The sequence below is a fragment of the Xyrauchen texanus genome, chromosome 36 (genome assembly GCF_025860055.1).
Source record: "Xyrauchen texanus isolate HMW12.3.18 chromosome 36, RBS_HiC_50CHRs, whole genome shotgun sequence".
NCBI lineage: Eukaryota > Metazoa > Chordata > Actinopteri > Cypriniformes > Catostomidae > Xyrauchen > Xyrauchen texanus.
Window position 1 is genome coordinate 9,448,575 of NC_068311.1, and position 12,864 is coordinate 9,461,438.

At 38.8% G+C, this 12,864-nt stretch overlaps 1 protein-coding gene across 2 annotated transcripts in view; it reads left to right on the forward strand.

Annotated features, from left to right (window-relative positions):
- Positions 1–12,864, forward strand: part of LOC127629918 (stAR-related lipid transfer protein 13-like) — a 132,340-nt gene that overhangs the window by 7,823 nt on the left and 111,653 nt on the right. The window contains exon 1 of one of the 2 annotated variants that reach the window (XM_052107226.1): positions 8,824–9,037. The exons of the other annotated variant lie outside the window; for it this stretch is intronic. The gene's annotated coding sequence lies outside the window, so the exon portion shown is untranslated. Of the gene's footprint in view, positions 1–8,823; positions 9,038–12,864 lie in introns of those variants that run through there. 2 annotated transcript variants of the gene reach the window in all.

Genomic DNA, 12,864 nt, shown 5'->3' on the forward strand with positions numbered 1-12,864 from the left:
CTGCTTTTGCATCCTTTTTTAAACTTGAAATCTCCAGTCCCCATTTAGTTTAACTGCATGTTAAAGAGCGATCTGCATTCTCCAAAATGTCTTCTTTTGTGTTTTGTGTTTGTAAGTCATACAGGTTTGGAATGACTTCAGGGAGGGTAAATGATACCGGAATTTTCATTACTAGAAGAAATATCCTTTTGAAAGTCCTGTTGATCATTTTAACAGTGGGTGTTTTCAGCTGGTGTCAGAGGTGCATCTAAAGGCCCCTGCTATAAGTGTTGCAATGAATCTCGAAACCTACAAACCCCTTAAGCAGAAATGAGGGAAAATATCAATACTGAGGTTTTTAGAATCTCCTTGGGAAGTCACCAACCCATCATGTTGTCACAAAAATAGGAGTGAGTTAGCCTCACAACCAGAGCAATGACACTCTGGTTATTCATAAATCTGTGGAATGTTGTCATCTATTGCCACATGGCCTAAAATATGGCTGAAATGCTGAAAATATTGAACGCTGGAGATTTGATGGAATGTAGATGTAAACCCAATCCAGTATTTAAAACCAGAGATATTTCAAAAATGTTTCTACATACAGTAAATATGCCATTCATAAGTACACTGCTAATTGGAAAATCTACTTATAGACACAGTTGAGTTTTGTAACAAAAGCAAACTAGCATGCTTGTAGATCAGCATAAATTAGTATTGCAGTATATTGTATTGCTAGCTTTTTGAAGAAAACAAATCTTTTTGGACTACAGAGTGGTTCTCAAAGTGTGGGGGGCGACCTGTATGGAGCGCGGAAGACTGACCCATCCTCAAATCTCATTCACTTTCACTTTCACACATTCAACAAAAATAGTGAAAATACACATAAGAACCGATCTGCGCAGATTCTTCTGACTTGTTTAAACTTTTGTCTGGCACTGTAGCGCATCCTGCGTGCGCAGCTCTTGACAGCCCATAATGTTGATGTCAGGTGCGCTCATATAAACAAGGTTATTCTTGCGTGTGCACCAGTTTCAAATGAGTTACAAGGTGAATTAACACCTAAATTTCGGTCTGTTCCTCACACAACACTGACATATGGCTTCAGAAGAATTGGAATCTAAGGCACAACTGTTATGGATTACTTTAATGGTGCTTTTATGTGTGCTTTCGGCACTTAGACAGCCACAAACATGAGCCTCTCTTCCATCAGTCTTTTGTTTCATGGATTAAAATGTAATACTGATTTTGAACAATGAGGGTGAGTTAATGGTGGCGGAAAGGTCCGTTTTTATTAAAGATTTTCTTGTAGGCTCCTCTCAAACACTTAATTTTAAGAATGGAAATTTGGTTACCCAATATTTACTCCATATTTATTTATGCTTTACAAATAACTATTACTTGTAATGTGTGTTCCTCTTCTGTGAATATAATGGTTAGGTTTGGGTAGCGGTTAGACTTAATAGTTAGTTTTAGCTTTTGGTTTGGGGTTAAATATAGGAAATATTGCAATAATGCTCATTCATACTCCCATTGTTTCTCCTTTTTTCTATGATACACATGAGGGTTTGAGTAAGGGTTTCAGGGCCGGATCTAGGGAGTGCTGGGGTGGGTGGGGTTACCTTTTGCCCTCAAGCCCAAGTGAAGCAAAAGGTTGAATTGTAATGTCAATGGTACTAACCTTAACGAAATGTGCTGGAACTGAAGACACGTGAGCCCCCTGCCTCGTCGACAGAATACAAATGCGCATCCCGTCGATTCCCCTCCGTAATATGTTATTGCCCTCCTAATGTAACCGTTCTAGATGCGGGCCTGAAGGGGTTTGGCTTTATGGTTAAGTTTTGGTTAGGGGTTAAACTTATTCAAAATCATAATAAACAGTTCTTTACAGGAGTAAAAGTTACATTTTTTTGTACATGCCTAGCAGATACAGGTCAGGAGCTTCAGTTAATGTTCACATCAACAAAAAGAATGGGGAAAAATGTGATCTCAGTGATTTTGATTGTGGCAGGATATTTGGTGCCCGATGGGCTGGTTTGAGTATTTCTGTAACTACTGATCTCCTGAGATTTACATGCACAACAGTCTCTAGAGTTTACTCAGAATAGTGCCAAAAACAAAAAACATCCTGTTCTGCAGATGGAAATGCCATTATCCATTGATCAGAGAGATCAATGGATAATGGCCTGGAGACTGGTTCAAGCTGACAGAAAGGCTGTGGTAAGTCAGATAACCACTCTGTACAATTGTAGTTAGTGGAATAGCAGCTCAGAATACACAACATGTTGAACCTTGAGTTGGCTAGGAAGCAGAAAACAGCAGAAAACCATATTGGGTGCTTTATTAGGATCATAGTTTTCCTAATAAAGTACTCAGTGAGCATATGTGTTCTACCATCTAGAGTGGTGGTGGCGTAGTGGGCTAAAGCACATAACTGTTAATCAGAGGGTTGCTGGTTCGATCTACACGGCCACCACCATTGTGTCCTTGAGCAAGGCACTTAACTCCAGGTTGCTCCGGGGGGATTGTCCCTGTAATAAGTGTACTGTAAGTCACTTTGGATAAAAGCGTCTGCCAAATGCATAAATGTAAAGTGTAAATGTATTGGCGGTTCGCATTCTTAGATAGTGCATTATCTACTGTGTGTCATGGATCAGAGAATTTCCTACTATATACTTCCCCAGGCTTATCAGGACTAAAAGCTTCCAATGGTGCTTTGTGTTCTGCTCCTCCATTTTTTAGCTCCGAGCCCCTCTAAATTATCTGTTCTGTTTATCTTTAATGGTTACATGACCAAAGTTCAGCCATTCAACTCTATGTGGCGCAAGCTGATAGGTTCTTTGACTTGTTATCTGTTAGCCAATCGGCTCACTCACATGTGACATGTTAAGCCAATCGACTTGTTGTAAGCTTTAAATAAAAACATTTAATAAATCCACATATAGCTAGTTTAATTAGTTATTTAAATTAGAAATGTAGTACTAAATATAAATTTAGTACTAAATAGAATTTTTTTTAATTAGTGTTATGCCATTTGGCCTTTGTAAAGATATCTTAAGCTTCAGCTTTGGATTCATAATCAGCTTAAAAATGGATTCCATATTGATACCTTCTTGTGTTCTTGATTATAGATTGCTATAGTGTGGTACTGAATATAGGATCTATACCATGTATACCTGGTTAGTCATGTATGACACCATAACCACATGCTTTGCGGGGCTTGGAAGCAACTGTTGTAGGTACAAAGTGATAACTTTGATGCATGGCTTCTCCTCTAGCATGAACGCATGAGCTAAAGCAAAACCAGGAGTAGCTGATGAGTTAGTTGCCACTGCTGGCATTAACTTAGATTTATAAGGATGGGTCATGTGTCTTGGGGCGCAGACGGAACCAGAGTGAGAGGTGAGGAGATAATGCGGAACACCTGCCTAGGCTTTCTGGAATGTCAGGAATCTGTCAGAGAATTGAAACGGAATGGAACATTGAGTCAAAGATGAAGGCATCACTGGAATGTTCTTACAAGTTGCATTGCTGTGGTGCTTTTTATACATCTCTATGTGTTATCTTTTGTGTTATTTAAGAGGCAGTTAAATATTACTTAAGTATCTGAATCTCAACCAGGGGCTGCAGGTTCGACATTCAGCGTTGGCTGAGGATGTTTGAAAGCAAGTGGTGATTGAATGCCTTTTGAGCATGAAAAGACAGAAAGATACTGTACAAAGGTCTCTATTATTGCCCTATTCCTCACCTATTATTTTTTTTATACCAAGATTGATGTTAAAGTATTGTTAAAGCCCCCTGTTATGTATGGCCAGGTTGTCCCTTTCTTCACCCATGACACTGAGATGGACCTTCCCATGTTCCCAGTCTTTTCATTACAGTCTGTCTATTAACTCTAGCTGGTTAAAGCTTCATAATCTGTACTTGGAAAAGAGCGAACAACGCTACAATTGTGCCATTTCCAGTAGATGTTTTGACTTTTTCTTAAGTTTCAAAAGTGCTCTGCACTGGCTTGTGGTCTGAAAATTATACACACTGACACACTTACAGTAATTATGCCTTTAAATATGAATAACAATGCTTTGTAAAAATAAGAACCTTCTCATTACATTCAGAGGTTTTCATAAAGAGCATAATTTTAAATACAGTATAGCGGCATACAAGTTACACATCTTTTTTTAACACATATATGAATTTAAATATGCTGAAATTAGTTAAACACACACACAGTCCATGCTGAAATGGACATAATGTATGGTGAAACCTGATGCACACACATCATCCTGCTCTGATGTGATCAGAAACTTTTTTAAACTTCATTCACTATTTTCTTGATGTTGGGTGCTTCAACAGACACGAAAGCAGAGACACTGTTTTACACAGGCGTGACATCTGGCATCGTTAATTTTCTGTTTGCTCTAAATGAGACGAGATTCTCCCAGCCTATGGCAGCAATGGAATAGAGCAGAACAGATGCGTTTTTAAATGTTGAGCTTGTACTGCTCTTAAAATGTGGCGCACATTGCCAAAATTAAAATGGTCAAAGAAGTCCATCTAGTGCATGTTTACATAGACCAACAATTAAAAATAGCGTGGATGGGTGCAAAAACGCATCCATAAAGTCACAATATAGGGGTCATCTTTTAAGAGCTTTAACTTGACATTGCATCTTTTAAAAGTGGCATGAGATGCATGATAACGATCAAAACACTTTGCCTATTGCGTGTTTATGTAGAAAAACATTTAAAAATAGTACAGATGGCCAGAAGAAGGTGTCCTGTGTAATTCCAATTTGGTGTAGATGAATAGTAGGCCCATCTGTCTTGAGTGCCAGTGGGCGGGCCAAGGGTGCGATGATGTAAAAGCATTGATGTCTTGCTGTAGAAGCAGTCATGTGCTGATGTATTCATCTGTGTTACATCACAAAGTAAGGAAAATCCAAACGTGCAGTTTTTGCAGCTTGGTTTAAATAAATGCTCTTGTACTGAGTTTAATGTTTTGAATTCTAAACTCACAGTATGTTTTTATAGTACAATTAACTTTTACATGTCCATATATAAAATAACATTTTCATATTAATGTTATGATCACTTATAATAATTAATAAAAAGGGAAGTTTTTAATAAAACTGGCATTCAAAACTCACCGGGTGGCAGAACCCTGTTACGACACATACACTTTAATATACATGATAAACATTCATAAGGTTTCTCAATAGCAGTAGACCCATATTCATCCATCTCAAAAATCCCAAATTGTCAGTGGTGTCCAAAGAACGTTTTGTGCCATAGATCACATTGCATTGAAACAACAGTGATAAATGACTTTTCTGTGAGCTGGGTTCTGCATTACACACAATGTTCAGTGGCTTCGGGCCTTTTCTGTACCATGCTGTCCATTCGAGTCAGTCTGCTATGAGATCTACAGAGTTTTCCCCCCCTGGACCGGCCCTAAAATTGTGACCATAGCCGTCTTCACTTTAACACAGCTGCCTGCCATAGCACATAGCTCATCAGTAATGCAGTACTTGGTGTAAGAAAACTTCCTTACACTAACAATAGGCATTGTATGTAATGGTGCACCAATCAGGAAATTTGAGGCTGATATCAATACCGCTAATTTTTTTTTAAAAAAGTGCATTTTGCCACGCTTTTGCAAGTTATATTGTGCAGTTGTATGTTTATGCCCCACACAGTACAATTATGCCAACACTTTACAAAAAGGTTCCATTTGTTAACATTATTTAACAACATTACTGTGTTTAACATGATGTAATTAACCTAATGTTAGTTACAACATATACTATTACATTTTTAAAATCAAAAGTTGTATTAGTTAACATTAGTTAATGCACTATGAACTAACACGAACTAACAATGAACAATTGTAATTTTATTAACTAACATTATAATAAAGGCTGTAAAAATGTATTGTTAATTGTTTGTTCATGATGCTAACTAATGTTAATGAATGGCGCCTTTCTATACAGTTACTAAAATTACATGTGAATTGCTAACATTTACTTGTTTTGAAATGGTTATGAATAGTTCGGTAATAGTCTACAGTGGCTGCATGCAGAATAAAGTATTTTGTGAATGAAGGGGTACTTCTCTTTCTCTCTACCTCCTTCCTCTCTCTCTCGATGGATGTTTCCCAACCTCAGAGTAAAATGCAGAGGTAATTTAAGCCTAGTGAAAATCAGACGTTTTGAAGGCAGCATAAATGTATGCTTCACTGCCTATGCTTTTCCATAATCCTGTGTGCGCTGTTCAGGTATTAGTGGAAAACAAAAATGGCATTTCATGGATTCTCAAATATTCTGGGTTCATTACAAGTCAATCTCAATGGAGAGCATTTGTGGCATAGTATTGATTTATCACAAAAAATTTGTTTTACTTGCCCCTCCTTTTCTTTAAAAAAAGGTTAATTCTGGTCTACAGTGAGGCCCTTACAATGGAGATCAAGACATAAACAATATGTGTGTTTACTTGATTTTAGTTTGTTAAACTTGCTTACTGACCTTTTCTGTGTACAGTTATAGCCAATTTTACTACTTTGTTACCCTAAAATGACGGTAAAAATTATGATTTAAACAACGTTACAACTCAAATTAGTTTTTTGTAAAGTTTTAACAAAATAATTAAAATCTGTTTATAAAATTATAAGCTTCACATTTCTGCCTTTAAACCCTCAAAATTTGCCCCATTCACATCCATTGTAGATGCTTGTAAGCCAGATTGTTTTTGTTTTGACATTTTTTGTTGTAGCCAACATTACACCACAAATGCTGTCGATAGAGCTTAACTTGTATTGAACCCAGAATAAGTCTCGTTTGCAAAGAAATCGAATACAATTTTGTGGGGTTTATGCTTATAACAAGAGAAAACTATTTACCAGTGGGGTAAGAAAAATAAACTTGTTTTCCCTTTTAATCAAGTTTTTTTTCTTACCCCAATGGCAAATAGTTTTTTCTTGTTATAGGATTAACATGACTAAATATTGTTTGATTTCCATGAAACAAGACTTCTAGGTTACTGTACTCCCTGATGGAGGGAACGAGACATTGTGTTGAGTGAAGCGACACTAGGGGACTTCTTTGAAGGCCTCGGTTACCTATGAACTTGAGAAAAGGCCAATGAGAAATTGGCAGACAGAATTTGCATGTACCTCCCCCGGACATACGGGTCTACAGGGAGGGAATCATGCATCTGTCCATTCACGTTTTGTACTGAGGAGCCGAGAATAAGGTTTGGCCATAGCAGTGGCATGGTTCAATCTAGACGTTCCCTGTCTGTCACTCACTTCGACGTTGTGTCACGTTGTGTCACACACTGAACCATGTACGTGCACTGCTGATGCAGGTGTGGGCAGGCAGTTGCATGCCAAAGCGAAAGGCTGCATCAGACTGCACGTATCCTTCTCCAACGCCCCGGAACATAAAGCTCTGCGTGCGGTCCACATAGGTACGCAAATCATGCACCGGACACAGCAACAACAAGGCTGGGTCTGCCTCCTCCCGGGGCAGTGCTTGCAGGTTCACTACCTGGTTCCTGAAGGGAGTTGTAGGAACCTTGGGAACGTAGCCCGGTCGCGGTCTTAGGACGACATGGGTGTCTGCTGGACCAAAGTCCAGGCAAGTGTTGCTGACAGAGAACAATTGCTGATCCCCAACCCTCTTGATGGAAGTGAGCGCGATAAGAAGGGCCGTCTTCAAGGAGAGGGCTTTGAGCTCGACTAATTCTAGTCTCTGAAGGACTGAAAGGACCAGGGAGAGATCCCATGAGGCGCCTCCGGGTGCCTCTAAGGAATCTGATAATCAGATCCCTATTCCCTAGGGACATACCATCCACTGCGTCTTGGTGAGCTGTATTGAATGATGCTGTATTAACAAAGATTATTAAATTCTGTAAAAATATTGTTCATTGTTAGTTCATGTTAACCATAACATACCTGACTATATTTTCTTTATTTTAATTTTTTTTCTCCCAATTTGGAATGCCCAATTTCCAATGCACTCTAAGTCCTTGTGGTGGCATAGTGACTTGTCTCAATCTGGGTGGTGGAGGACGAATCTCAGTTGCCTCCACATCTGAGACCGTCAATCCATGCATCTTATCACGTGACTTGTTGAGCGCATCACCGCAGAGATATAGCACATGTGGAGGTTTCAAGCCATCCACCGCGGCATCCACACACACCACGCGCCCCACCGAGAACAAACCACATTATAGTGACCACAAGGAGGTTACCCCATGTGACTCTACCCTCCCTAGCAACCGGGCCAATTTGGTTGCTTAGGAGACCCGGCTGGAGTCACTCAGCATACCCTGGGATTCAAAATAGCGAACTCCAAGGGTGGTAGCCAGCATCTTTACCAATGAGATACCCAGGCCCCCAACGTACCTGACTTAAAAATTTAAAGACATAGCTTCTCAAATTTAGTCTTTTCCAGTTCTTTTCTTTCCATTATTATTTTTTTTAAGTGTCTGCATGGTTTTCCTTGAGTTTAATCGTGTGCCTTGGCATGTGGACACTTGGAATGTGTCCAACCCATTGGACTGGGGGTCAGAGTCCATAAGAACAGCACACAATGAGACATGGATCTCTTCTCAACAATTAAAGCCAGTGCAGGCTATTTACATCCACATATGCTGTGTGCAGTGCCTTGTTTACACAACAGTTTCTCTTCCCTCATTCCCTCCTCCTCTTGCTCTCTCACCCTCTCCCTTTTGCCTTAACTCCTCCCCCAAACCATCACTCTAACAGCTATACATTCTTCCACCCCTTCAACTCTAACTCTCAATGACTTAGTCACTGCATGCTGAGGCTTCCCGTTGCCTGTGGGGATTTCTGGGAATTTGTAATGACAGCACCTTTCCCTCTGTGAAGGAGTTGCCTGAATCTCTTGCGAAAAGGAGAGAAAAAGAGACGCTTTTATAGAGTCAAAAGTGTATCTAAACGCATTTCTTGGTTTTAATGGGACCTTGGATACTTTGGCATACCTAATGTTTACCATGACAGCCATTTAACTTTTCAGCAGATTTTAAACTTCTCCAAGGTGAGATGGTCTTCATTGTGTTTTGATAATCAGATGTCAGTCTGTAGGGCAAATATTTCAATGGTGACCTGTTGGAGACTCTATACTGCAGGTGGTTGATGGTAAAAAGTGAATCAGAGAGATGATTAAATTATTCTGGTTATAATTTTCTGTGTTCGATTCCTAGGGAACAATTTTTCCTCTAAAATGTATAAGCAAGTCACTTTGGATAAAAGCACCTACCAAATTAAATGTAAATGTTCTTGTTTAATTTTCTACTGAATGGTATATGAACTATCAGAACTCGCCACAAAATTAAGCATCATTCCATATGCTTTCAACATCTTTATTTGGGGATGTTGACATGTCTAGCAGTGTGACATGCTTTATTCCATCTAAAACAATTTGAAACAGTATTTAGATAATTATTTTATATTAATATGCTTGCTTCTGTAATGCAAATTGAATTAGGAATTATTAAAATGTGGACATCGCTGGACCAGAAATGAACTAGTGAGGACAAAAAGGTGTTTAAAATGGTTTGAAAACAAAAGAAATGGTGACAAGTCATAGCACCTAAAAAATAAAAATCTGTATATATTGTAGCCTAAAATCATCACATTAACGACATGGACATTTGCGTTTACTTACTATTTTAGCAAGAAATACATAACTGTTTATGGTTATATATACAGCATTTAGATTTAGATTAGAAACATTTATCTACATTGGATTTTCATTTGAAAATACTCTAAAATTTAAATGTGACACTGAATGATGCATTTGAAACTTAAATTACATCAGGAACATATGGCAGGAGTGAGTACAAGAGTCAATAGACTCATGTAAGTTGGTGTATGGTTTTTATTAGACCATTACAAATCTGTTGAAAGTATACACTGTAATTAAATAATAAAGATCTCTATAAAATGAATGAAAATGGCAACGTTAACAGTCACTCACAGTCTGTAAAGTGTAAAGAAAACACTGCTCATCCCTTTTCATGTATTGCAACACTTTGCGCTCAATGAGAGTCTTGTAGAACGCTTGAGTGACATTCACACTGCAGAATCCTCTTTGGCTGTGTGGATCAACTCTTTTATACAGCTGGGAATGAGGAGGCCTCCATTCTCTGAGGTTTTTATAGAAAAATGGGCTGAAGGAAAAGAGGTCAGCTTACTAAATCTAATCAGGGTACACTTGCAAACTATTTCTACTTAAGTACAAACGGTTTCCTATTTGGAATTAAAAAAAAAAAATTCTTTATGCTTTTCAAATGTACTTGTGGCAAACTAATAATGGATTGTTCACCCCAAAATAAAAAAAAAAGTCATTTACTGCTAACCTCCAAAAATGCAGAAACAATAATAATAAAAGTAGTCCATTTGACTCATTCGCTATATTTTAAGTTTACTAAACCCATATGATATAATACCATAGAACAGGCCTACATTTTAGTTGTTGTTTGTTGAAAAACATGCTGTTGTTTGTTTTTCATTTGTTGTATCTTTTCTTTCCTTTTTAGAGCTTGACTATATAAATCAGTCCTAACCATAAACCTTACCCTAACCTAACCCTAACCCTTCATTGGTGAGGGGAAAAATACTTACAATCTGCTAAATATCTCCTTTAGTACTATGTGGAAGACAACAAAATTGAATAGGTTTTGAATGACATGAGGGTGAGTAAATGATGATAGAATTTTCATGTTTTGGGTGAACTAGGTGTATAAGTTAGTGTAGTTAGTATGGCAACATTTATAGAAAAGGTAGTGTTGTCCTGTTGGTTGACTGAAGTATTTAAAATTATACTAAAGTCAGATTATAGTCTGTAATAGCTTTGTTTTGGCTTTACAGATTGCGTTTGCACTGTAATTTTGGATACACACAGGTAATGTGTATCATATTTCAAATCTGTTATAGATGTTAAATTTAGCTTGTTTGTTTGTGTGGTCATAGTCCGAAAGCATGGGCACATGGAAAGTCAGAGCTGTATGTGTTTGAGTCACTGGCCTTGTGTGGTGTTTAGTCACTGTTCTTAGCTTCTAAAGCAGGTGTGTGTTTTCTTGTATCTTGATGAACCTGGAACATGTTTGCTTGTGTGTGTGTGTGAGAGAGAGAGAGAGAGAGAGAGAGAGAGAGAGAGAGAGAGAGAGAGAGAGAGAGTGAGAAGGCAACATGTTTTAATCAGAGAAGGCCACAGTCAAGGCTGCCAGCTGGATCCCTCCTCACATTCAGCACCACAGATACAGCACAGAGAGAGACAGGGCTGGACTGGTAATCTGGCATATTCGGCTTTTTCCCGGTGGGCCGACGCACTTTGGGGCTGATCAGGGGCAGACTGGCCATCGGGAGAACCGAGAACCGAGCGGGCCGGTGGTCCACCCCCGCACAACAACTTTTGGGCCAGTTGTAAAATCCCCGGCTGATTTCTCTTCCCTGTCCAACCCAGGAGAGAGACCTCTGATTTTCTATGCATGCTTGGGAGTGCACTGGATAACTAACTTTTCCATCTGTTGATGACCATGTGATGAGGACGAGGGCATAGCTAGTCCGTGAGGATGCACGCCCGGCGCTGAGTTGCCTAATCAGTGGGAGGGAGATAAGGGAAGAGCCGGGGATGCTAGGGACAGAGAGAGACACACACATGTGTGTGTGTGTGTGTGTGTGTGTGTGTGTGTGTGTGTGTGTGTGTGTGTTTGTTGCTGTGTTTTCAGTTTATGTTGGTGTCTCATTAAAGATTTGTTGATTGATGATTTGTTGATTCCCCACCGGGGAGCCGGAGGGGCCGCTGGCGCTGCCGTGCACACTCTGTCAGCGTGTATGAATGTAACATGTCACAAAAAAAAGTTTACCCGCAGATCAAAGGCTCTACAGATCACATTTAATTGGATAAAGGTTTTCCCACTGAATAGACTAAATATTAAATGAAACAAATAGTGGTAAAATGCAAAGTAATCTCTTTAGTAATCATCAGATTACAGATTATTTAAATTGTAACTGTAGTGGAATACATTTACTAATAATTTGTATTTTAAATACTTAATCCTGTTGCATGTATTCTGTTACTCCCCAACCCTGCCACCACTTTATTTATATAAAAAAGGAAGTGTCAGTGAAAAAATTTGGTTACTCATTCCATATTTATTTATGCAATACAAATGACTGATGCATGTCAATAACGCTTCCCTTTAATACACTTTCCTCATCTTGTTCCAAACCCTGATGTTATCTTTCTTCCGTGCTCCTCAAAAGTATTATTTTCCTATTAAAATGATGGTTAGGTTTAAATTAGGGTTAGGGGTTGAACTTCGTAAGAGTGCTCTTTCAATACCCCAATGTTTCCTTTTCAGTGGTACACAACATTGATTTTCCTTTTAAAATCATGTTTCGGTTTAGGGTTTGGGTAAGGGGTTTGACTTTATACTATTTTGATAAATATAACAAAACAAACCAATCCCATCTCAAGCTAATACAACAACATTACATTATTAAGTGGCATGATTTCATGCTATAAGTCTCTTTATAGAAACATCCTGCCAAGAACAACTTTTGTCTTTTCAGTTTAGCTATCTAGATGATGTTCTCCAACAAATGTGTCAGAAAGGAATGCTATTTCCTTCTCCACCAACCAGAAAGCTCCTGTAGTATAATGTGTTTTTTTGTGAACTAGAGGGGGTAATGAGGGGGTTAAAAGGGTTGCTAACCACAGCCTGGCCTGGGTCATTTAGGTACTCTAATGAATGGATGGGTACATTGTAAATCAGCCAGTGGCGAGAGAAGAGCCGGACTCCTCATAGCACTGATGTCACTACCATCATGCCTTCAACAGATCCAGACTTGAACGCT